Source organism: Marmota flaviventris, chromosome 11 (assembly GCF_047511675.1).
Source record: "Marmota flaviventris isolate mMarFla1 chromosome 11, mMarFla1.hap1, whole genome shotgun sequence".
Classification (NCBI taxonomy): Eukaryota; Metazoa; Chordata; class Mammalia; order Rodentia; family Sciuridae; genus Marmota; species Marmota flaviventris.
Window position 1 is genome coordinate 19,957,147 of NC_092508.1, and position 26,202 is coordinate 19,983,348.

Genomic DNA, 26,202 nt, shown 5'->3' on the forward strand with positions numbered 1-26,202 from the left:
AGTCATTCTATGTGTATGTTGAGCACCTACGACTGCATGCCAAGCCTGTATGGGGCTGAACGAAAAAGGCAAGTGGAAGTAACCACAGTCTCTATCCTCAGAGGGTACAGTCCTGCAAGGAGAGATCAACATGAAGAGACTAGACCTACATAGGGCACACAGTTCCAACCACTTCATTAATTGATGAAATTCTTACAACATCCTATGGAGTTGGTACTATTATTATTCCAGTTATATCAGCAAGATAAGTGACTCATGTACAGAGGTTAAGTGACTTGCACAGGTCACACAGACAGCAGACGGGGAGGAAGGATTCAAACCCAGGCCATCAGGCTCCAGGGCCCATCCATATTTTAGCCAGCCCAATATGCTGAAGCTCCTCTAAATAACTGCTCCAATAGCAAACGATTAAAAAGGAGAGAAAACTAAAGCAACGAGTGCCTATTTTATAGAGGACCATGGTATGGGCAGGACCTGAAGAGGCCAGCCTCCTGGAGGAAAGGGCACTTAGGCTGAGATCAGAGGAATTGACAATAGTGGGGAGAAGAGCATTCCAAGCAGGGGGATAGCAGGTGTGTTATTTCCTGTTGCTGAAGAAAGTACCACAAACTGGTTGGCTTAAAGCAACTCATTTATCTTATAGCTCTATAGGTTGGAAGTGAGACACTGTTCTCACTGAGCTCCAATCAATGGGGAGGTAGGGCTGTGTTCCTTTCTGAAATCTTTAGGGGACTGATCCCTATGTTTCCCAGCTTCTAGAGGCACCTGCATTCTTTGGCTTGTGGCTTCCACTTTCACAGCCAGCCATGACAAGCTGAGTCCTTCAATTACCAAATCACTCTCACCTTCTCTTCGAGCTCTGTCTTCCATCTATAAGTACACTTGTGATCTGTGCATTGCCAGCATCTACAAGGTCTGGCAATACGTCAGACTCTTTGTAAGAGATTCATAAGTTTGATAGAATAAATACCTGATTAAAGCAATAAATTCATTGCCCACCCAAAGAATCCAGGATGATGTACAGCTCTGCTTAGTAACTAGCTGAATTCCATCTGCTCACTTTCCCTTTGCCCTTGGGTTCTGGGGATTAAGATACAGACATCTTTCAGTATTCTGCCTATCACAGGTAAAAATCTTGTAGTAGAAGGCAAGTGTGAAGGGCAGAAGAAGGTCCAGATGGTTTAAACTGAGTAAAGGAGAAGACAGGCAGTCAAGAGAGTAGGCCAGAGGACCAGACCTGATGTGCCCTGGGAGCTACATTAGAATGTTTTCATGTCCCTGAAAGCGAAGGAAAGCCACTGGAGCATGTGAGTCAGGGCATGTATGTAATGGTACTACATCTGGAAAGGTCACCCTGGCTGCTGCAAGATGAGGAGAGAGTAGAGAAAGGGCCCAGGAAATCGGAACAGGGAGAGCTGGGGGAGAGAGGGTGTTGCAATTAGCCCATGGAGAGCGATGGCAGCCTAGACTAGGATTAAGACACAGGAACAGAAATGCGAAAATTGGAAGATTTTGGAGACAAAAATCAAAGAACTTGAGGGGTTAAGGAAATGGAGGAGGAGGGAGAAGAAAGAGCAGGGAGTCTCCTAGGCTTTGGGCTTGGACAAACAGTGGTGTCATTCCCACAGCATGGGGACAATCCAGGAGGAGCCCGTGTAGGGAAGAAATTCAGCTTTGGATGCATTGAATTTAAAATGTCTAACTTTAGTTCAGCTAAACAGTTGGATTTGTGGGTCCAGAGCCCAGAAGAGAGGTCTTGTTCCTAGTAGATTAACCGACTCCTCCAGCTCAATGTTCTGATGACATCCCAAGACCAATATATGACATTTAAACCCCTGATTTTCCTCCAAGCCAGCTCCAACATCTGTATCCTTTTCCTGGTTAAGGCTCCACCCTTCAGAGTCAGAAGCCTCATCTGACTCATCTTGCAGCATCTACAAGGTCTGGCAATACGTCAGACTCTTTGTAAGAGATTAATAAGTATGGTAGAATAAATACCTGATTAAAGCAATAAATTCATCAGTAACCTCTAAGCCTCCTCTCCCTCACCTCCTTTTTCTCCTTCCCCTATCCCTCTCTGGCATTCTGACCTGCCCCTTGCACCATGCAGCTTCCATCCTGTTCCTTTTGGGCAAAATTCAGGTCTGTTCAGCTTGGAAGAATCTGGGGTCAAATTCTGTTGTGACCCTAGCACCTGGAGCTACCAGACCTTTGACTTAAATGATGCAAGAGACTCTGTTAACTCCACAGCCCAGCCAGGCTCTCTGAGAAAGGCTTAACAGAACTTACAGCCGCTGCTTCATTTTATTATTTGTTTGGGTGTCTAAAATCATACTTCCTGTGTGAGGTATGCTTCCAAAACTTTGCTGTAAATTGATTTGTTTAAACATAAACTTGTAGCTCTGTCAATTAGGTAAATACATTCCTGGGTATCTAACATTGTGTGAATTTCTGTTCTTTGCCCTTTAAGGGTTTCTAGGAACTCAACACTCTTCTACCACACAGAGCACCTACTGCTCATGGAGGAAGGTCCCAGTTGTTAGAGCCTCTCTGGGCTTAAACCTTCATGATCAATCAGTCAAAAAAGCATCTGTTAAGCTCTGTTAAATCAGTCACTTAAAAATTCTTTTTTAAAAAAAACCACAACTACACAGACCTGATCCTCTAAAAGCTCACAGTCTAACACTATCTTCTGCCTTCTGAATTTTGGACAGTGCTTCTAAGATTTTTAAACAAGAAATTGGACAAAGCATAGCAGAATACTTAAAAATAATTCTGGGGCTACTGTTAAGGCTTAAACACTGAGTGCCCTCCTAAAAGCTTCTGTGTTAATATAGGAACGTCATGCCTTGGGGATTATAAATCTTGTCCTTCTGTTCCTTCTTCTCTCTTTGCTTCCAGGTTTCTGTAGGTTGAGCAGTATTCTTCCGCCACGTCCTACTGCCATGACTTTCTGCCTCATCTTGGGCCCAAAGCAATGGAGCCAGCCAACCGTTCACTGAACCTCTGAAACCATGAGCTCAAAATGAACTTCTTCTCTTCTGAGTTGTTCTTGTAAGGTATTTTAGTCACAGTGATTAACAAGCTGACTAACACGGTTATCTTTAGAGGAAACGATATTCCATCACAGCAAAACCATGGTCGTAGATTTTTTTTCCTTTTCTTCATTCAACCCTTAAATAAACTTTATTGAATACCTCTTATTGCCAGGCAAGGGAAATACAGCAGGGAACAGAAGAAGCCGGCTCCAGACCCTCACAAAGGCTTACGTTCAAGAAGGGGAGGAGAGACATTCAGCAATAAATAGACAAGAAAATACCAGGTCTTGCTGAGATGAATTGATGGAGGGGAAACCAGACTTTTAGGAAAGGCCCATCATAGTAGGAGACATTTAAGCTGAAATCTGAATGACAAGATGGGGAAAAAGCATCAACACAAAAATCTGGGAGAATCACCCACACATTTCTTGACTAAAAGCTCCATAAAACAGGAACTGGGTCATATTGAACATCATAGTCCCCAGAGTCACTCCCACAGGGCCTTAGCTCTGATGAGCACTCAATAAAGAGTGTTTGTGGTCTTCAGAATATGGACACTTCCTCCAGGACTATCTAACCTGTTCTTGTGGTGAGAGGCTCCCTAAGCCAGTGGGGAAGTCTAGAGGCACCAGCTCTTCCCCACATCAGGACACAGAGACTCTTTCCTAAGGGCAGGGGTTTTCTGACCTTTGCTCTCTCTGACACTTTTCACTTCCTATTGTCTTTGACCAGGCTCAAGGCTCTGCCCAGTTTCCTTGTGGGTTCTGCTTTGGCACCTTGGGAATAATGGCAGGAAAACCCTCCCTTCCCTTCCTGACCACAGTGAAGGAATTGCATGGGTCTGAAGGGTCCTGACCCACTCTGCACCTGACCTCCCTCCCCACAAGGCTCCTCCTGAGTTGGATTTGGAGATCAATTCCTTCCATCTCCTCCAAGGACGTCATATCCTCCACCACAGGAAGCCCTCTCTTGTGTCCAGGACCTCCCACCTACAACGTACATCCATTTCTGTGGGGGCAGCTCTTGCTGCTGACAGCCAGGGGCTGACTCATCCATAGACATGACACAGTCAAGGGGAAAAATGGTGAACTTGAGACATCAGTGGAAATTAAACAAACTGTGCACAAAGGCAAAAAGGAAAAAAGTAGGAAACTAAAACAAAATGAAACAAAAACAGAGCATCCCAGAATTGTAGGGCAATAAAAGCCAATGGCTGGTAACACAGTGGTTTCTTAAACCAGAAGGATCCCAGGGTCCAACTAGCCCCACTTACTCCCCAGAGTTAGACAGAATGAACGTCAAATCCACCCTGAAAATTAGCTTCCATCCTTATTTCTAAAGCGTACTCCTCAGAGAGCAAACTCTAATATTCTAATACAGAGACAGTCTTAGTAGTACTGAAAAAAAAAAAAATGTTCACATGGTATAGTTTAGAAGCCATTAAAATAGGATTGCCAGACAATTTGAATTTTAGATTTTTAATATAAATCATGTCTTACGCAATATTTGAGGCAAACTTATACTAAAAATGTGTTCACTGTTTTTCTGAAATTCAAATTGAACTGAGCACCCGCATTTTGACTTGCTAAATTTCTACTTTCAAAGTCACCATACAACCCATTCAAAAAGCATCTCCTTTCTGACCACCCCATTACTGATTCCTAAAATTGTCATAGGTTGGTTCATCAGATCGCCTAGGTGTTTGTTAATCTAACTAGTGGTGCTTGGTTAAGCACAGGACACAGGACAGAGGAATGATGGAGGAAAGTGGTACAGAGGGGACAGTTTCGGAGCCAGCAGCTCTGGACCCCCTCACTGATACTCTACATCCCAGCTATCTAGTATGTAAGATGGTAATGACTATCTCCACCCTGTCCCCCCATACCCTCAGATGATCCTCAGCCCAGCTCCCAGTGGGAACATGATTAGAAAACCACACAGGATATATGCCCATCTGGTGGTGGTATTACTGTTACTTATGGAAAGAAACGGGAGGGAGCTGACATAGGTTGGATGATGGCTAAGAGAAAATGTTCCTCAGATGGTCTTTTCCGGATCCTTGTTCCCCGCTACCAGTAGTAATACTCACTGCCGTCAGACCTGCCCATTTTCCATCCCACCTCGAAATCGCATTTCATATTGTTATTGGTCCATAGGATTTATTTTTGGACTTCACCACAAACTTTGTGCTGGGCGCAACCAGGTTCCATTATGTAAGTGTGGCAGAGCTTGGCCTGCTCACTGCTCAGAGGGGAAACTGCCAAGGGGGTCATGGGAGACAGCAGTGATACGGGACCCTGTCCTCTGAGTCAGCCCTGATGCCAGCCGAGTGAGGTAAGCCTCCGTCAGGGTCACCATTCACCTGCTGGCTCCTGGCCTTCTCTCTGGCGATGAGCCCCACACCCAGCAGGCTGGCTAGGGTGTGAGTAACAGGACAGGTTTGTTTCCTGTGGCTCCTGGCTGGAGACTAGTGGCCTGGATTCCATACATTAGTAAGAAGAAAGACAGTGAGCTCTGGCCTGAATTAGCCCTCCCCACCCTGCTCTGCAGTGCTGTCCAGGCCCACGCCTCTGGACTCCAGGGGTTCGCAGCTTCATCTGAGATGCCCCAGGAGCCCTAGTGACTCTCCAGACCCAGCCCTCACCTGCATCAGTCCCTCACTAACATTAGCAGCTGTCCCCAGGTTGCAAGAATATAAAGCTTAGGTGTTTGCTCTGAATCAGAAAAAGAAAATTCTACAGATCAGAGAAAGCCACCCTGGGTTCAGAGCCTCTTTCGTCTATCACAGGGGGACTACGCAGTGTCATAACTAAGAGGTTTGAACCACCCAGCAGATTTGCACACTTTGCCCTCACAGGGCAGAACATGAATTAGGAAGAGTGGGATAGGTGACAAAAGGAAGTTATAGACGGTCCTGCCCTTGAACTTCATGACCCAGAAGAAGGGACTATGTACACTAAACCAAGAGGAAAGCCCCTGAGAAAGGAGGACTTGTGACTCTTGTCACCAGAACATATCTGAATGTTGCCTTGGAACACATGACCGCCATTGGAACAACTGCAAACCCACCAGGCCTCTCCACGCCCAATTCTGGAGATTAAAAAAAAAAAAAAGTAGACTTCAGATTCCTTCAGTTAGTACCACATCAGCCAAGCCCAGGCCTGACAACCCTATCCGTGCATAACCCAGCCCAGCCCTGCCCTTCAACCCTTCAGTGGCTCCCATGTTGACTCTGGGTTCTCCAGGAGCCTGCACATGAATCAGACAGACGCGAGCTCTTGTATGCACAGAAATCATGGAATTGACAGCTGATAAGCCTAGTCATGGGAGGAGAGGCTGGAGGGCCCTGGGGGAAGGTACAGACAGTCTAACAGGAAGCTGCCTCTGGGGTTCCATTCAGAGCACTAGCACCCAGTCTGGCCTGGGGCCTTCTCCTCCTGGCTCTCTCGGAAATGTCTTCTCTCTGTCCCTCCAGACCAGATCTGGTTTCATCAGACTTGGAACTCCCCAAGCTCTTTCCTGCTGTGAACTGATTTATTTGGATGCCTGGGTCAGACCATGACTGAAGGGTGTCTGGCCGGCCAGGAGCCCAGCTGTGGCAGATGTTGCCTCAGAATGCCCTGTAAGGCAAGGCTCACACGGACTCTGCTCGCCCCTTCCCCTCATTCCTCCCTCCCCTTCTTGGGAAAGGCTTGGAGAGAGGCTGAGAACATCTGCACAACTCATGGGAACCAAGAAAGAGAACAGGCCATGCCAGGGGCCAAGAGAGCAAGGAGGCTGGAGGCTGGGGTACCGGGTCTACATCTGTGTGGCCACCAGTGCAGTCTGGTAATGAGCAAGTCTGGAGCCCCCAGGACCATCTTCTCTAAGTTCATGTCTAACTCTGAGATTCAGCTAACCAACTCAGTCTTCACCCCACAGGACCAAGCCCCTCCTCTTGATCATGCAGCATCTGATTTTCTTTTAATAAAGTGCTTGAACCCCCAAATGGTCCCAATGCAGAGGTGATTACCAACCAGCTCTCCAGAAAGAGAAACTAAGGTATACGTAAAGTAAGCGTTTCAGATACAGGGATATGTAGCACACAATTCACAAACTGTAGAATCTCAATAAGAGTACTCTTTATGGTAAGTTCCACATAGCCAGTTGATTCTCAAAGAATATTCTGGTGGATTTTTGCCAAACTCTTGTGTCATCAATAAGCCGATGGTTGCAATTTAACCTTGATTTGACAAAGGGCTGTGTTTGCAAAACTCCTCCAATTTAACAGTCAGGATCCAAAAGTGCTCTTTGGATCCATTTGATGCTGTGGCTCCAGGGCTTTATTGAGCTGGTGCCTGGGGACAGGGCCTGTGCTTGTATGTAGGTAGCTACCCACTCAGTACCCACCACTGACTGACTAGTCAACCAGCACAATGCAGCGTCCGGGCTGCTCCCTGAATCGAGCCTTCACTCCCTGAAAGAAGGAAGTCAAGGAAGTTTGATCTGATCAAGCAGGAACAGGTGTCCAAAGGGAGCAAGTCAGAGGATTGATGGTGGCAGGTGGTGGGGAGCCAAGCAGACTCCATTAGCAGAGTGAGTCACGCTGGAGGGAAGTGGCGGGCATGGAATGCAGAGAGCAAAGGTCAGGGAGGGCATTCCCGGCAGGGGGGACAGCACCGGTCAGGCATGGTGTGCAGGCTGCCTGCCCCGCACTCAGACCACTCATGGATTCTTTCACTCAGCAAATATTTATCATCCACTGTGTACAGAGCACTGTTGTAAGTTAAACAAAGTCCCTGTTCTGGTGAAGATTAAGTTCTATGAAAGAAAAGCGAATAATAAAGAGCGAACAAGACCCCACGCCCCCCCCCCATGTGGAGGACGCTCTGATAAACAAACTTTCAATCTAAGGAAGAACTTGATGCAGAACCTAATCGCTAAGGATGTGTTTTAAACAAGTGCTTCTCAAGGAAAAGTGAGGCATGGCTGAGCCAAGGCAGTCTTTCACACAGGACTTCTTGGGACCCTGGATGAGCTTCTGGGCAAAGTGAGTCAGTGGCAGGGGCTAATAGGTTGCAGGACTTGTCAAACTTGCTTTATGGATAGAAAAAAAAATAAGTGGATGGGGGTCCTAGGGAGGATCTAGAGGGCCCCATGTTCTATGAGCCAGAAGCTCATAGACTTCTGGAAACACTCCTTCCGAGTCCAGGTTATGGAGACCTGAGCAGGAAAAATTCAAGGGGAAGGTTGAGCCAAAAATGTAGCCCATTGGCTGAGCCCCTGCTGCTTTACACTACCCTCTCCCTACACCATGCCCCCAAGGGACGTGCAGCCCCCAGCTCCTGGTGTCCCTTGCCCTTCATGGGAGCTTCCACCAAGGTCTTTCTAGAAACAGCCCCCCCCCCCCTTGCTGTTCAGTAGTGGTCCAGTCTTGGCAAGTAGACAAATCCCTGCACCACTGGTGCATGGTGGCAGACCCCTGAGGGAGTGCCCCAGACTGCCCAATAATTATGGAATTAATTAGGTTACCTGGAGATTTCTAAATGTGTCCCATGGGCCCCTAGATCCTCCACTGTGCTTTAGGAGCCGCTGACAGAGGTAACGAGAAGTTGAAGGGCTGGGGCTTCTGTCCTCTCTCTCTGTCAGTCATGGAAGACTGTTTGCTCTACACGGAGGCTCTGCACCAGAAGAATTATTTGATACTTTAAAAGAAGAGCATGTTTCCAACACACCATGGGCTACAGCATGTGCCTCTGGACTATTCACACACCACTAGCTGCCTCCTAAACTCTTCTCCCTTTAGAATAGTCCTCTGCCTTCCCCATGAAAGCCGCAGTGATCAAATGCTCTTCCATCCCCAATTCTACAACAGAAAGGAAGACAAAGGGAAAACTCAGACCAGAGAAGTGAAGGAATTGCAGTCGGAACAGAGCAGAGGTGGCCGGACAAGCCGTGCATCACCCTGACAGTTTGGACATGCCCTCCAACAACCCCAACCATTCCCACTCCCAGCCCAAACCTCGCCTTCTCCCTGTGGCTGCTGCCCAAGCCCAAGACCTCATTATGCCCCTCTTTGCATTTTGGCCCTCCTTCTCAGTCTCACTCACAGCCGACTTGACCAATTTTGGAGCCAGCTCTGAATGACACCAATTTTCCCCGAGATCCCAAATCCCTTTAACGGATGCTTCATGCCACACAAGCTGAGCCTGGGAGGCACATCTGGGAGGCACATCAGTCGACCTCCCTCGCAGATGGGCTTTCATGGGCATGAGCACTGGTTCCTGCCATACCACTGGGATGAGGAGCCAAGAACTGAAACAGTGCCTGGAGAAGGCTGACAGGCTTCTCTGAGCCTGTTTCCACCTCTCTGCAACATGGGGAGACCCTGTTCCATCACTTTACCTGCAGCATGCATTGTAATATCAGCAGCAATTCAAAGTGTCAGTTATCTTGCAATAACATTGAGAGATACAAAGACGCATTGTTTTCTCTGCAGCAGACTCAGGTAGTTTCAATACAGTTCTCCCTCCCCAGCAGCCACCCACCCATTAGACAGCCCGACCTTGACCAAGGCATTTGCCACTGTGATTTTCACAGAAGCCCAAGATAGTCAGCCCTTATCTGTCTTGGGAATGAAATTGCTGGAGTCTGATTAGAAAGGAGAGAGTCCAACAGAGGACCTGTATTTTCTGGAGGAGAGATGGCAGTGGCGACGGGGCCCCACCAGTGAAGAGGTCAGCCATGTGAGCAGCTCCATTTCTGGCGGTGGCACCATCAGCAGACCTCCCTGGAGCCAGCCAGTCCAGTCAGACTGATTAGGCCAATTCGCTCTTTATCTGGGAGCAGCAGATAAGGCTGTAGCCTCAGAGGGGTAACTATGGGATGTGCCCAGTGGGAAGGAGACCCAAGGAATACTGTGGTTGGTGGGGAGGACAGGGAAAACCAGTTCTCCCCAGAGTCTCTTTGTACAGTTCAAGTGGTTTGCAGGCAATGGGGACACTGGACTTCCCCTCCACCCCCACCTGGATACCCTAGTTCTGTGGCCCTCCAACTCTAGACAGTATCAAAAGGGCTCCTTAAGACACAAATAAACAGCCCTTCCCCACGTTCCTTATGCACTGGATCAGGGAAGGACTAGGATCTGCATGGCGATAAGTTTCCAGGTGATGTTGATGCTGCTGTCTAAGCACCACACTTTGAGAACTGCTTCCAGAGGCCCATGTCAAAACCTACCACATCCAACCCCATGCAACCCTATTCTTCAGAGATCCCTCAGATCCGTCTTGCTCATTACTTTTAGGAAACAAAGGTCAGCAGAGATCTATGCCTAAGCAAGTCCCTAACAGGGACGGGCAGCCATCTTTCTCCTGAAGGCTTAGGGCAATATAGGCACTGAGATGTGGAATCTCCCCGTTCTCCACATTCCTCACTTGTACGTGAGGAGATGGGATGAAGTAATTTTTCAGCAAGCCCCTTTCCACAGGATAGTCTCCTAATTCTATCAAAGGGGAAGGAATGCCAAGCTTCCCCTGTGAGATACCTGGGACCAGGATACTTTCTTCTCCTAATGACCAGGATATTGTATTAAACAGGAGGATTTGGTTTATAACCCCCAGCTCCCAAACCTTTCAGCTATTCACATCAGGATGTTCTAAGTACCTATACAAAGAGTTCACTGTCAACTTTCCAGATGTTTTCTTCTCTTTGCCTCTTCCCACATTTAAGCTTTAAACAGAATTTAAATTCTGCAGATAATGAGGTTTGATCCACTTTTAACACATCAACTTGCCACCTTTTACCTGGGGCCCTCCAGTACCCTCCCGGGACAGAAAATTGTCCACAATCATCTCCCCCACTGGCCAGTATTCATTCCCAGGCTGCACTGGAAGGCACAAGCTTTCTTGGTTCCTACCAAATACTAATGGGGAGCTCTGGCAAGAGGCCCAAGCCTGCCTCTGAATTCCTAGCAGGATCTCTGGGTGCCACAATGAGTCCTTGCGGAGCTCACAGATCTCTCTGAGGCCCTGCAGGCAGGCAATCTGTACCCATCCCTATCCCAGCTTTCAAGTGACAGCCTCCAGGCAGAAGACTTCTTTCGTTCCCCCACACCCCTATCCCTTTCTACTGGTACTCCCATCTGACCTCCTCTGTGAACTCGGGAAGGAGACTCAGAGAATCTGGGTTACAGTTCTGAGCTTCAGTTCCCATAAATGAGAGATGGGCAGGGTGCCCACCGAATAAGCCCTGGCTGGCATCCTGTGGACTGTGTGTCTCCACTAAGGTTGCTTGGTGGCAACCCTGCGTGTCCTCTGCAGGTCCTGCCATTCACATGTGCTTTCCCTCATTTGTCCGTCAGTGACAAACTCATGGAGCTGGCCCAAGGCACATTCTCCTGGTGTTGGCAGGTAAGCAAAGCTAAGATCTCAAGAAGAAAAAAATCTGTAGAGCATTGAACAGTGAGTTCTTGGTGGGACTGCAAACAGAGCCTAGGTCCCTAGGCTGAAGCACAGTCCCCTTGCCTTGCAGTCATCTGAGCCTTGGTGCTGCTCCTGACTCTGATCTACCTGCATGTGCCCAGGGGGTCACAACAAGAGTGTTTGTGTCAACTTTGCTGACACCAACCTAATCCATTCTCTTCTTTTGATATGCAATCGATAGTATCTACTCAGACAAAAGGAAGGATCCAAACAATGAGGATTCAGGAAAAGGAAAGGGCAGCCTGCAGCCCAGGGTGAGCTAAAGATTCCTCTGAGAACAATAAAAAAGCCTTCTCCTACCAGCTCTCCCAGAGCCCCAAGGCTCTTGAAGAGGAAGAGGCTTAGCACAGGGAGTGCCAGGCCAGGTGCACTCCATGAAGGGTATCAGGGCCAGTGGGTGCAAGGGGCTGGACCTGGAGGCTTGAGAGAGGACACTTCCAGGGCCCCACAGTGTAACCAGACACAGCCCCAAAGCTCACCAAGGAAGAGAGGACAGCAGAAAGATATACAAAGGGATTCCAGCAGATTTGGTCACCAAGTTGTACTAGCCATTTCCTGGAATCCAATGGTAGTGAGTTCTGAGAATCTGAAGTGTCAAGGGCAGTGGTTGAGGGCCGAGCAGGGGGATACAGGGTGGAGATGGAAAAACAAGGCATCATGGGGGTGTGCAGTGGGAAGGAGATGGCCTTTGCTTTCAGGTCAAGCCGGGCCAGCAGGCTGGGCTCTGAGAGGCAGGAAGGGGCCGGGGCACCTCTCCCCCCACCTGCAGTGCTCCTGACCTCTCTCGCCAGCCTCTGTCCCAGACCCACCCTGGATCTGGAAAGGCTCAGAGGTGGGTGGATGAGTTTCTTCCCAGGAGGCAGGAACAATGGTCCTGTGGCACTGGACCCCGTCCTCCTCCTCCTCCCTCCTCAGCTCTTCCTATTCCTCTGCCTCTTACCCCTTCAGCCCTTTCTTCTCTCACACCCGTTCCTTCACCTCACCCCGCACCCTTCATGTTCCTCTATTCCCTCTTTGAAACCCCCTTTGTCCACCTTGGTCACCCCTTTCATGGTTTCACATCCATAACTGCCCAGGGGAGGAGAAATGGGGATCCTTGTCCTGAACCTATCCATGCCCAGGTGAGTGGGTTTGGGCTGAGAGCAAGGAAGGGGGCTTCACTTCTCACAAGAGGCACAGCAGCCTCCTGTGCTTCCTACCTCTCTCTCCAAGAGGCATGCCCACCAGGTCCCACCTCCTGCCATGGGGAACTGAACCACCCACTGATTTTCTAAGCTGTCCACGATCACAGTTTGCCCTTTTCCTTTCCTCTCCCCCTTCACCCACAGGGACCTAGAAAAGAGGAGGACACGCCATCCTTAACTTGCATGGTGGCTGCATTGTCTGTGAACGCACCCCTAATTATGAGACATAGCAGCCTCTCCCACTAAGCCCTGGGCTCCTCGAGAGTGGACCACTGCCTTCTGAGACATGGGGCGAGGCTGCTCTGGCCACACTTCCCAAACCATCATTTTTGTAGTTGGGATGTGTAGAGATTACATATTCTGTCCCAGGCTGGGTCTGGGGGGATACAGAGGAGGGGTTCAGACAAGCTGGGTCTAGTTGCTTGGATGTTTAGCTAAGGAAACCAAGATGACATAGGTGGAATGGAAAAAGGCTGAAAACAGGACACAACTGGCCCTTCCTGCAGATCCTCACCGACGCTCCTGCTGCTCTCTGACATCCTGTCATTAACTCAAGGTTTTCAAAAATGCAAACCAAGCTGAATGTCTCCTCCAGGAGCAGTTCCCAGAAGGGACATCATCTCAGGATTTGTCTAAGTGGGTACAGGAAAGACCAGCCCCTTTCTGTAAGCAACTGTGTATTTTTATCCCACCTGACTTCTTTCTGGGGTCTGCTGGGTGGTACACTTGGTGACTGGATCATAAGCAAATGACTTTTGAGGATAACAGTGATCCATTGTGTACATTGATGCAAAAACTCAAATAAAGTTCCTTGACCTTATGTATGAGGCTCCTGAAAATAGTCTATGTCCCTGGACTTGTCTTGACCATTCCTGTGACCAGTCCTGCAATCTGGAAAACCACCTGACCAGTTCTACCTGCTCTGAGGGACTTCCTGATTCTCCTTGACTTGAATGATGTTCCCCTCTCCTAAGCTCCCAAAGCATCAATTGCCTGAATGACCTATCTGGCCCCCTGTATCCTCTCAGTCCACATAGCAGAGACCACCCAAATTCCTTTTTGGAGACTCTTTGCACACTGCATGTTTGGGGCATCCCAGATGAGTGTCTCTTCTTTGGGCTATTACCTTTGGCCTACTAGAGCTATGTTCCTTGCATCCAAGCAGAGAGCCTGACATGCCTGAGAGTTCAGGACTCATGACTCATGGAGCAACCTTGGGTCCCTTGTTCCAGGACATATTTCACTCATTTCAGTCAGTATTCAGTCTCAGAAGACAGTATCCACACCAGTTATTTTAACAGAGAGAATTTAATATAAGGAATTATTAACTCATTATGCAGAATGTAAAAAGACAAAGGGAACATTAGGTTATTAAACAGATAGCAATTATAAGCAGCTCACATCCTTACCCTGAAAGAACAAATGGAGTATTAAATTATTAATTATGAAAAATTTGGAGGTAGACTCACACAGAGTTGATGTGCAGCCCCCAGAGAAAGGGCTATAGCTCTGCTGAGGCTGCAGGGAGCAGTCATTGTGCTGGGACCCAGCCCCACAGAAGAGGATGTCAGGCAGCTGCCCATGGTACTTCTGAGGGAGAACCGTGAACCCAGTTCCACGGGTGCTAGAAAAATCACCGAATGGAATCATCAGCTGCTTCTGAAAGAAACTGCCATCGCCAGACAAAAAAAGCCACCAAAGCACCTGATTCTTAGAATGATGCAAAGGCATTGCTAACAGTACAGAGAGGAGCAGGAAGTATAATGGGGAAGAGAGCAAACAGCACTGCCTAGCCAAACTAGAGGTTGCTGGCAGAGACCAGATTAATTTATTCACCTACAGAATCACCAGAACAATATTATCTGCAACATATATGCATTCCAGTGGCAATTTGAAATGAACAGAAGACAAAGCCAAAACTGAAACAGAGATCTTTTATTTTGATTCTATATACCCCTACTCCAATGCTCATATTCAGGAATAGGTCCATTACTCTGGAATAAGTTTCGTTTTTTCAAGAATAGGGTTAGTTTATTCCAGGAGATAGTGGGGGAAAAAAAGTCTACTTAAGACACTTAACCAACTAGAACATTGGATATGTAAACTGCAGACTTTACCAAATAGAGAGGACCTCAGAGACCAGCCAGGACAACCTCCTCTCCTCCCGTCCACTAGCACTCATTAACAGAGTGACCACGTGATCAGAGAATGGCAGGAGCAGCCCTGGAACTGAAATCATCCTTTCATTCAGTATTTACTGCAGATCTTTTCATTTGGCCACATGTCTATGTCCTTGGAAAATATCTGTGATTGAAAGTATTCAAGAATTGGGAAATATGAGATGGAGGTTATGCTGTGGTAAAGAGGGCTTTTTCTGTATCTCTTTCAAGTTGTTCTCTCTTTATCACGTCAGGGGCTTCATTTTCCACTTATTTTATCTGTGGTTCTCACCATGAAATAAACCTCAGCATGTGGCTGTGATTAATGGAGAAGTTTGGGGAGGTGACAGAACATGACTTTTATAGATATTGCACTCCCTCCTATAACCACTGACCATTATAGGACCCTCCCAACTCTAGGCATCTTGCTGTCTGTGACCAGTATATCCTAGGAACCTGTGTCTTGATAGTTAGGGTGTCTTTGTCTAGATTTATACCACCACCCCTTGCAAAGGTATGTGCCAGGACTGGGTGGCACAACAGCTCCCCCTGGTGTTCTGGAGGAATGGCCTGTCTCAGACACTGGTGGAGGTCCAGTCAGTTTGGAAATCAGCCTCCATGAAGATAACAATGGAGCAAACTTCAAATTTTTTACAGTGCTAAATAACACATAGCATGAGATCCACTCTCATTTTTTAACTGTACTACATAATATTGTTAACCATAAGCACAAAGTTAACTATTAGCAGATCTCTACAAGTTTTTCATGTTGCATACATGATACTTTAAATCCACTGAATAATAGTTTCTCATTTCCTCCTCCAACAAGTCCCTGGAAACTACTATTCTAATTTCTGCTTCTATTAATTTGACTACTCTAGATATCTCATGTAGGTGGAGTCATGATATATGTGTCCTTTAGAGACAGGCTTTTCATTTAGCATAATATCTTCTAGTTCATGTTGTTCTCCTAACAGGGTTTCCTCCTGCAAAAGAACCTTTAACAGAGAAAATGAAGAAGTCCAAGTTTGTTTGAGGTTGAAGATTTTTTTTCTCCACATTTCCAATAAGAACTGGACTATCTTCTTGTTGTTATGATGCTTTCATATGTGCTCTGGGTTGAAGCAAGAAAGTCAGAGAAGAAGTCAGATGAGGTCCTGGAGAATAGAGATGTGGCTACGTCTTATCCTACATCCGAGCTTTAATCAAGAAACAGGGTTTGTGCTCACTCACTGGAGGCCCAAGTTGAAATTTGCATTCTTCCTCTCTTTTCTCCCCCTCCCTCTCTTAATCTATATTGAAAAAAAAAACCTGAAGCCCCTTGCAATTCTATTTATCAATAAATAGCTTAAGCCTTTTCTTCATTAGTGTTTCTTCAAAGCACTTGGTAAGGTGGATTGAGATTCCAAGAGTTTCACCTAATTATGGGAATTTGAACACCAGGTAACCCATTACATAGATACACAGAATTAGGGGTGTAATGATGGGATGGGCATTCAGATGTTTAAATACTCAATATTCCAACGTTGGGACTGTTTTTAAAGTATCAATTACAGTGGTACCCCTTATACATAGGAATATATTCTAAGACCCCCAGTGGATGACTGAAATAACAAATAGCATGAAACCCTGTGTATATTGAGAATCTTCCCCTTTTTACTTAAAGGAAGCACTTTATGCTTTCTCTTTGATATATCCAAATTGCCAGCATCACTACTCTTGTACTTCTGGGCCATTAGTAAGTAAAATAAGGGTTCCTTAAACCCAAGCACTGCAGTATTGCAACAATAGATCTGGTAACTCAGTCAGCTACTCAGTGAGTAATAGGGAGACGGTAGCATACGCAGTGTGGATACACTGGACAAAGGAATGATTCATGCCCCAGGAAGAAGAAAGCAAGATGTGAGATTTCATCATGCTACTCAGAACAGCAAGCACACAATTTAAAACTTACAAATTCTTTATTTGTGGCATTTCCCATTTAACTTTTTCATGCTATGGTTGACTATAGGTAACTGAAACCATAGAAACTGAAGACAAGGGGGGAATACTGTGTATGTATTGTATGCACCCACAGATGCACACTGATGGGCATGTGCTCTTTTCCGCTGATATAAAGAAGCATTTTCAGAATTTGGAAAAGGCAGGGGACTTAAGATGGAGGTCATCCATTCCTTTCCTATTCAGGTAGAATAGTGCCCTTTACTTGCCTCTACTGTGCTAAAAATTTCCCCAGCAGTAAGATTTTACAACCTCTTTTAGCTTCCACTCCCAAGTCATTGCTAAAATTCATGCTCTCTCACACTGCAGATGGGACTACAGATCAATAAAATGTGTCTGAAGAGCAATTTAGGAAAAAAATTTATTTTTGGATCCATAATTTTACTTTTATAGTTGTATCTTAAGAAAATATGAAACTACTAACGATTTTGAATAAAGATATAAATTTTTGTGTATATTTTTAATGAAAATAGATCATTAGAAATGCACTAAATAAAAGATGATTAATCAATTATGTCAATTCAAGTAATAATGCAGTCTTACACACACACACACATGCAAATGTTTAAATGATGCATTTTCTGTCTCAGTTTTGGCTGAGACCATAAAAAGCAAAGGACAAAAATCACGTAAGTGTCCAAGCATCCCACATATGAAAGGTGTGAGATAGTTAGGAAGGGGGCAGTGAACGTTCCCATGTGAAACCTTCAACTATTGGGGATCAAAATCATGGTTCCAAGGGCTGGGGTTGTGGCTCAGTGGTAGAGCGCTTGCCTTGCACATGTGAGGAACTGGGTTCAATCCTCAGCACCACATTTAAAAATAAATAAATAAAGATACTGTAACTAAAAAGTTAAAAATATATATATATGGTTCCATGCTCCAGCCTCCCATTTGAAGGGACAACTCGAAGTGCCTTCCACAGGGCTCCCCAGAGAGTGTCCTGTGGGATGGAAACCCAGTTGTCCACACTCTTTATTCTCTTTCTTCTCTGTTCCACATGCTCTGTCCTCACCCTCCTTCCTACAATCTATTTCCCATTATGAAGCTGGACTCACATCCTTCTTTCAGATTCTGTGAGAAGGTGAGATAAAATTAAGTCACCCCCAAAACCTCTTGAGCTCAGGTTTGGGGGTATCAAAAACTCAGGAAAGGAATTACGTATTATGAAGAGACTCTGTTTCATCCCCTACTCAAAGCAAGAAAATATAAAAGGGAAATGTGGCTCTCTGTTGGAACAAGGGAGAGGAAACACACTCACACACAAAAACAAATAATTTATGAGCATCCCATCTCAACAGCATCAGCAGCACTGCCATTGTTATTGTCAAACGCCAGAGACACAGATGCTGGAGGACAGGGTCACTGCCCTTCAGACACCCACAACACTAGAAACAGACCCACAGGGCTGGGCCCTGAGTCAGGCAGCTCCTCCTCCCTACACAGTCCTCATGCTGCCCTGGTCATTTAGAAAGGGATCAGGCTTTAGAGGGAACAGCACTAGGTCCACCAAAATAAAATGCTGAGTGACAGGACTCGGAGGACTGAGATTTGCTATCAGTCTCTTGTTCCCCATCTGCAGCCAGTCATATGCAGACAGACAACTGATTCTCTTCTCCCTGGCTATAGTTCCTTGAACTTTCTTCATAGATTTCAAACTGTGCTTCAAGGAAAATGAGGGATTCTGAGGCCAGGAATGAAGAGGCCCTGGCAGTGCAGGGTGCCCTGACAGAGGAGGGTCCTAGGGTATAATTCCAGATTTCTTATCGCTCACTTACCTGCACAGACTGCAAACTGACTTATTGATAAATATAGGCAAGAATGAGACACAGAGGAAAGAGGTGAAAAAGTCAAGTGTCTTTAGGGTACAGGCAAGTACAGTAAATCACCTGAGTACGAATTTGTGGAACAAAAGACAAATGGGGGAGGGGCTGGGGATATAGCTCAGTTGGGTTCAATCCCCAGCACCACACATATATAAAAAAAGACAAACGGAAGTATGCATGTTCCTCTGAAAGCTGCTCTGAGCTCCAGGCACTTGGGATCTAGTATTTATAGGTGTCATTTTTTTTTTTTTTTTCCTTTTTGGTACCAAGGACTGAACCCAAGGGCACTTAACCACTGAACCACATCCCCAGCCTATCTATCTATCTATCTATCTATCTATCTATTTGATATAGGGTCTTGTTAAGTTGCTTTGGGCCTTGCCAAGTTGCTACGGCTGACCTCCAACTTGGATTCCTCTGGCTTTAGCCTCCCCAAGTCAACATTGCAAATTTTTAAAAGCAACCAAGAAGTCAACATTCTAAAACTTTTACATGAAAACACTTAACTTTTCAGTAGTGGCAACTAGTTCAAATTTTTTTTGCTCACATTGGCTCATGGTAGCCTGCACTATAATTGGCTCCTAGACCAATATGTGGGCCTAAGTGACAGGAGTAAATTTATCTACTGTAATTGGAGAATGTATTGAAAGCTCATAGTCCTGGACAAGTATAAAATTTCAAAAAGCAAAAATACTGCAGAAAGATTTTTTAGGGAATGAGTTGTAAATGCACAAGAGGGGCTATATTCGAATCCATAGGCTTCTGATCTTGAAAGTAATTTGGGTTCAGTCTCCACACCTGACATTATGTGTTATATAGGAAATGTGACTGTAACGTTATGACTAGCATTGCATCACACAAAGCCCTGAGCCTATAAATAGCCTGTTGACTGCCTTCTTCCCATCACTGGCTTAATTGCCTGGGCAGCATCTTGTTTAGACTAGTAGCCTCTTGTGCCCCAGCCCCACTCCCCTGCAACTACCCACAAAATGACCCTGTTAATAATAAACTACTCTCCCAGGATCAGCCACTTCATGAGGACATCCAGATAGAGGCAAAGGCCTCAAGCAGAGGGTTCAACTACCACAGCAAATTAATGGCATTCTTAGGAAAAGGAAGCAAACAAAGCTTCCATGAGACCCCAAGAAGGGGAATCCAATCTTCTGGGGGCTTGAGGACTATGAGGGCTGTTTTAGTCAACTATTTCGCTGCTCTGACTACAAGATCTGACCAGAACAATTGTAGAGGAGGAAAAGTTTATTAGATGCTCACAGTTTCAGAGGTTTCAGTTCATAGGAGGCTGGCTCCATTCCTCAGGGCTTGAGGTGAGGCAGAACATCACCGTGGAAGAGTGTAGTGGAGGGAAGCAGCTCACCTGATGATCAGGCAGCAGAGACAAAGACTCCACTCTCCAGATACAAATATATACACCAAAGCCACATCCCCAATGCCCACTTCCTCCTCAAGCCACACCCCCCACCTGCCTTCAGTAACCACCCAATTGATCCCATCTGGTGATTAATTCACTAATTGGGTTACCCAATCTTTTTCTTTCTAAACCTTCTTGCATTGTGTCACACATGTGTTTTGGAGGGACATCACACATCCAAACCATAACACTCTGCCTCTGACCCTCAAAGGCTCATGATCATCTCACAATGCAAAATACATTTGGTCCATTTCCAAGAGTCCCCAGAGTTTCAACAGTTCAAGGATTGCCCAAAAGTTCAAGTCCAAAATCTCCTCTGAGACTCAGGGCCAACTTGCATAAGTTCCTGTAAAAATCAAAAGCTATTAACAAGTATCCAATATATAAATGGAATACACATTTCCAGTCACAAAAAAAAATAGGGGAAATAGAGGCATGGAAAAAGGGATGGGACCAAAACAAAACTGAAATCCAGGTGAGCAAGCAAGTCCTGTAGCTCTGTGTCTGGCATCTAGGGTGCATGGCATGGTGATATTCTGTTCAAAGTGCTTATGTAGCTCCACCCCTGTGGCCTTGTTGGTTGCAGTCCAAGTGGCCTTTCTGTTGGATTGTCTCTGCTCAATTCCTGCAGCTTTCCTAGGATGATGTCCCATGTTATTGGCATTTCTTGATCTCAGGGTTCTCCACTCCAGCTTCAGCTTTCTCCTCACATCTCTGTGCTTCACCCTCTCAGGGGCAGCCTACAGGGACTCTGACCCTGCTGCACTTTGCCTGGTGTCCCAGGCCTTCCTTTGAAATCTTTGTGGAAGCTTCCATGACCCCCTAACTCCAGCAGCCTGCATTCCTGCAGAACCAGCACCACCTGGTTGATGCCAATGTCTGTCGCCATCTCAAGCAGTAGTAAATCCTTCAGGGACACTGACTGCAGGAGCCTCTGAGTGTCTGGGTGGCAGAGCATGCTGAAAAAACTTCCTAAGCCTCCTTGTGCAAAAAGGATTCCCTGAGGTCTCTTCTCAAGAAAATTTTCACTTTTACTCCCTTGAGCCTGAATGGGTGTGGTCTTACCAGCTTTCTTTCTGTCTCTGGGCAAAGTCTTTCACATTTCTCTAGTGGCAATGATGTCTTTAATAACTGTAACTTCCTTAGCCCCAGTTTTACTCCCAGACTTGAGATAGCCACGTTTTTCAAATCTTTCTGCTCTGCTTTCTGCTCCGGAATATCACAATAAACTTGATTAAAAGCTTCCAGCAATACTCATGCCACTTCCTAAATGCTATGCTGACTATAAATTTCTTCTGTCATATTAAGAAGCCCCTCACTTTTAAAATGAGCCTCACAGAAAGTCTCAGAACAGGTTGTCTACAAAATGCAGACAACTTCTCAGCCAGAACATAACACAAATGGCCTCTAGTCTAATTACCAATAGTTTCCTTCTTTTCCTCTAAACTCTCTTGAGCCCTGTCTTTACTGTCCACCTTCTTTGGCATTCTGGTCTTCTGAGATCCCACTTAAATCGGTGGCCATTAAGCTCCACTTAGAATAATCTAAAGCATTTTCAACTTTCACTGCTACACATCTCAAAATTCCTCAAACTAATTCCAAAAAGCTCCAAAAGCTGCTGAACCACATGGTCAGGTTAGTCATAGCCACAACCCCACTCCTGGTACCAATTTGTTTTAGTCAGCTTTTTTGCTACTGTGTCTAAAAGACCCAGCCAGAACAATTGTAAAGAAGGAAAAGTTTATTTAGATGCTCATAACTTCAGAGGTTTCAGTCCATAGAAGTATAACTCCATTCCTCTGAACTTGAGGTGAGGCAGAACATCATGGCAGAAGAGTGTGGTGGAGGAACATGGCTCACAGAATAATCAGACAGCAGAGAAAAAGAGAGTCTCTACTCTCCAGAAACAAATATATGTCCCAAAGCCATGCCCCCAATGCCCTATTTCCTTCAGCCATAACTAACCTGCCTTTAGTTACCACTCAATTAATCCCCATCAGGTAATTAATTTACTAATTGGTTAAGGCTCCCATAACCTAATCATTTCTCCTCTAAACCTTCTTTCATTGTCTCACACATGAGCTTTAGGGGGGTCACATCTCACATCCAAATCATAGCAGGGGTGAATGGATTGCTGAAGGCCAGCTTCTGTACTTTTATCTTCATGTGATTTAGTCTGAGTTGAGTCCTCAATTAAGTTCTTCCTAAGATGTGTGATCTTGACTTAATTTTTCAGACTGTTTCAATTATAAAAATGGGGTAATGGTGACCTTAATGGTACAATTGAGATAAATTGAGATACATGAAGTAATGGTTAGCACACGCTCTGATGCAGAGCTTAACTATAGCCTACAATCCAAACCCAGCATTTTTTGGAGAGTTTTATTGGAACACAGCCATGACCATTCACTTACTATATCTGCTTTAACCTACAGACTAAAATATTTGCTATCTGACTCTTTACCTTTCAAGGGACCTTATCATCTCACATGACTCACAAAAGCTGGTATAAGGTATAACTTGGGTCATGATTGCTTACTTCGTACAGGAATTTCATCAATAAATATTGAATGACCTAGACACTAGATTCAAACTTTCATATTGGAAAGTTCTCCTCCACAGTTACTAACTTCAGTAAGTTTTCTTCTAAGCTTTCGGTACCTGCTAGATCTTCTGGTACTCTTATTCTGGTTCCTCTTCTAGTTTGTTCCTAGATTTTAAGCTCTTAGAGGACATGAACATGCATATAGGCATCATTTGGTATAAAAACAAGCTCTATGTAAAGTAGCAAAAATAGGGAGTGTGATAACCAAACTATGGAACCAGCCCAGGTGCCGCCAATGAATAGATAGGTAAAGAAAATGTAATGTATGTACACAATAGAGTTTTATTCAGCCATAAAGAATGAAATCATGTCATTTGCAGGAAAATGAATGAAACTTGAGATACATTAAATTAAGCAAAATGAACTAAACTCAGAAAGTTAAGGGTCATATGTTTTCTCTGATATGGGGAAGATAGAGGGGGGGAAAGGGAAACGAAAGGTAGGAGGAGGTGTCTTGTGATAATCAAAGGAAGATCAGCAGAATAGAGGAAAAGGACCAAGGGGAAGCAAGGAGGAGAGGGAAAAGAGACACACTGGGAAAGGATATGGACCAATTCTATTGTTGTATTGTATGCAGGTACAAATATGTAACAATTCCCATTATGTATTATTAAAATGCACCAATAAAAAATATGGAAAAAGAGTTTAGTATAGATGATTGACAACTAACATGAAGCAGGAAGGCTTGCGACCTCCTTTGCCCTTGCCTTGTCCCTGAGACTAGGACAGCATATGCACATTGGTACAACCTGCTACCACAAGACGTGCTTATTAAATAAGACCACAACCTACAATTGTAAGGCTCGCTTCTATTACTATCATATTACTTCAGTGTACCCCCAACCCAAGACACTTTGCTCTTGGTCCCAGGGATACTGTTGTAATATCTTCAAGCAATAAACTGTTCTCTCTCCCCGATCCCAGACCAAAAGCAAATGTAACTGCCAGAGAGAAGTACAAGCTCTTCAACAGGAAGGAATAGGACAAAGCTCTGGGCCCACCTAGGTTGACTGAGCAATAAAAATGCAGTCCTCTCTCTTCCGGGTTCTGCATCTCGCATGTTCCAAGGGAGATAGGAGAATTGAGTACAGAGGCCTCCAGCTTGCAGATTAGCTTCGGCACTGCTAGAAGACAGTTTTTAAGATTGCACTTAGGATCCCTCAGGGAGTAAAGCTGGGCTTAGAACTTCTGCAGTTTGATGGTAATGAAGTGAGGGAAAGAGATGACCGGGTATCTTTGTAAATGACACAAAGTTCAAGTTCAGTTACACAAGGGGTTCCAAATACCTGTATGAATTATTCGTCCCTAAATTTCCTCAACACTCTATGGTATCTGGAGTGCACAATTAGGAGAAGTTTGAGAATGTTGCCCTTTAAAAATATTCCAAATACACATGTGCCATTCTGGGCCTGTTCTGTTTTTGTTCTTTCTCGTGTTTACAGGTTCTGGGCTCTATGCTAGAATGACCTGGACTTGTTTCTAGAAAAAAAAAAAAAAAGTGTATCTTTGATCCTGCCAACAAAGCTTGACGTGTGAGCTGATGGAAATCTGGTTGTTGTAGACCCACCCCCTGGCCCAGTGTGCATCCGGGCTGGTCTACAGGGGTTATCAAACAAAGTAAGCCCTTTTCATATCCAGAAAGCATCTCATTCTGTCCCAGACCAAAGCCCAACCCTAAATTTCATTAATGAATCTCTCAAACGGGAAAAAACGACTTATTTCTTCCTGACTCACTTGCATCTTTCCACCGACCACACCCCACTATCCTATTACGTGAAAAAAAATAAATAAATAAAAGCTGGGGGACCCCAGGGACCACAGATCACTCCTCGGCTAAATATTTACACTAAAAACATCCCCTTTTCTTTTCAGAGAAATGAGAGAAACTTTATTTAGAGACCCTGGGTGGAGAGGAAAAATCCATAATGATTATGGTGTTCTTGGGCCTGATGTAGAAAGGGGTTGTCTCTGTGCCAGCCGTGGGAATCATGACTTTGTAAACCACAGATTCAAGCAGCGTCTTCAGCCAAAACAATGACATGTGTGATTGACTAAGAAGACAAACGAGAAAATGTAAAATGTACACTCCAGGAATCCCTGTGTTCTTGCATAGGGACTTTCCCACCTGAGTTTCCCTTGAGACACCACCAAACCTAGAGTTCCAAAGTATTTGAGAAAAACCACCTTCAAGAGGTGGGTCTGGTGCTTGTGTCAATCACTTTACCCACTGGACAAGTTTAGAGGGAGACTTTACAGCACAAAGAAGACAAGCAGTGAACTTGAGAACTCCGGTTCTCTGTAGGACTAATGAGGAAGTGGGGAAAAGAGTTGGGTGCTTTGTCTGTTTTAGTTTAAGGAGAATGAGGCGAGGGGTTGTTAGGGAGGAATTGGGGATGTATTTTAAAAGATGAATGGAGAGCTCTGCTTTTGACAAGGCTATACCATTTTAGAAAACTGGCCAAGCTAGGATGACAATTCCTCAGTTCTGAGAGTCCCCTTGGCAATCCAAAAGTGTCATTGATACCTTGTCTTTTTGCTCCTTTTCTGGTCTAATTTCTTTGCTTTTTGCCTCTGTGGGGAATCCTTCTGATTACAGGTAGCACACTCAAATCTACCGACTTTCGACATCTTCTCACGTTCCCCAGTTCTGGCCATCAGTGAGGTCGTGGTTGAAACAACAGCCTCTGTCCTCCCTATCATCCACCATCCTCACCCCAGTCCATTGGTTCAAATATATCCACCCATCACCCCTTTATATAAGTGGGCTGTGACCCAGGCACTCTTGGTGAAAGGAGTTGATGATTGATGATGCTTTGTCATAATGACTGAAAGACAACAGATGAGCTTGGATGGGGGATGGGGAAGACTGAGAAGTTTGTATAGAATCAAGAAAGCACCCATGAGGCCTCCTTGAGTCAATGGGCCACCATCAGTAGAACCCAGAGGAAGCCCCACAAATAATATGAACAAAGTAAAATTCCCTTGCTTTTCAAACCCAAGGCCAGCATTTCCAAAGCCCTTGTCACTGGCACATAGGTATGCTTTCCTGGTTTGTCTTGTTTCTGGAAAGCTCTTGAGCAAGAGTGTGAACAACATAGAATTTTTAAATGAATTTACTGAGGTTACACTTGACAGACAATAAGTTGCACATATTTTTAGTGTCTGTTTTGATCAGTTTTGACATTGGTAGATGACAAACCTATCACCACAAATCAAAGTAATAAGCATGTCTACCTCTTCCAATAGTTTCCCTTTGTAATCTCTCTCCTTGCCCCTCTCCAACCTCTCTCCACCCCTTAATATGGAAGTCAAAGTTCTAGTCCACCATAATACCCCTGGTTCATTCCTCAAGAACCCCACAGATACACAGATTAAACTTCCAGAAGTCAGGTATCTATCCGGGAAGAGAAGATATCCATACAAATAGAGAGTTCTGGACAGAATCTAATAAGTGATATAAAATGTGCCCAAAAGACAATTAGAAGAAGTAATCCTAGAGTT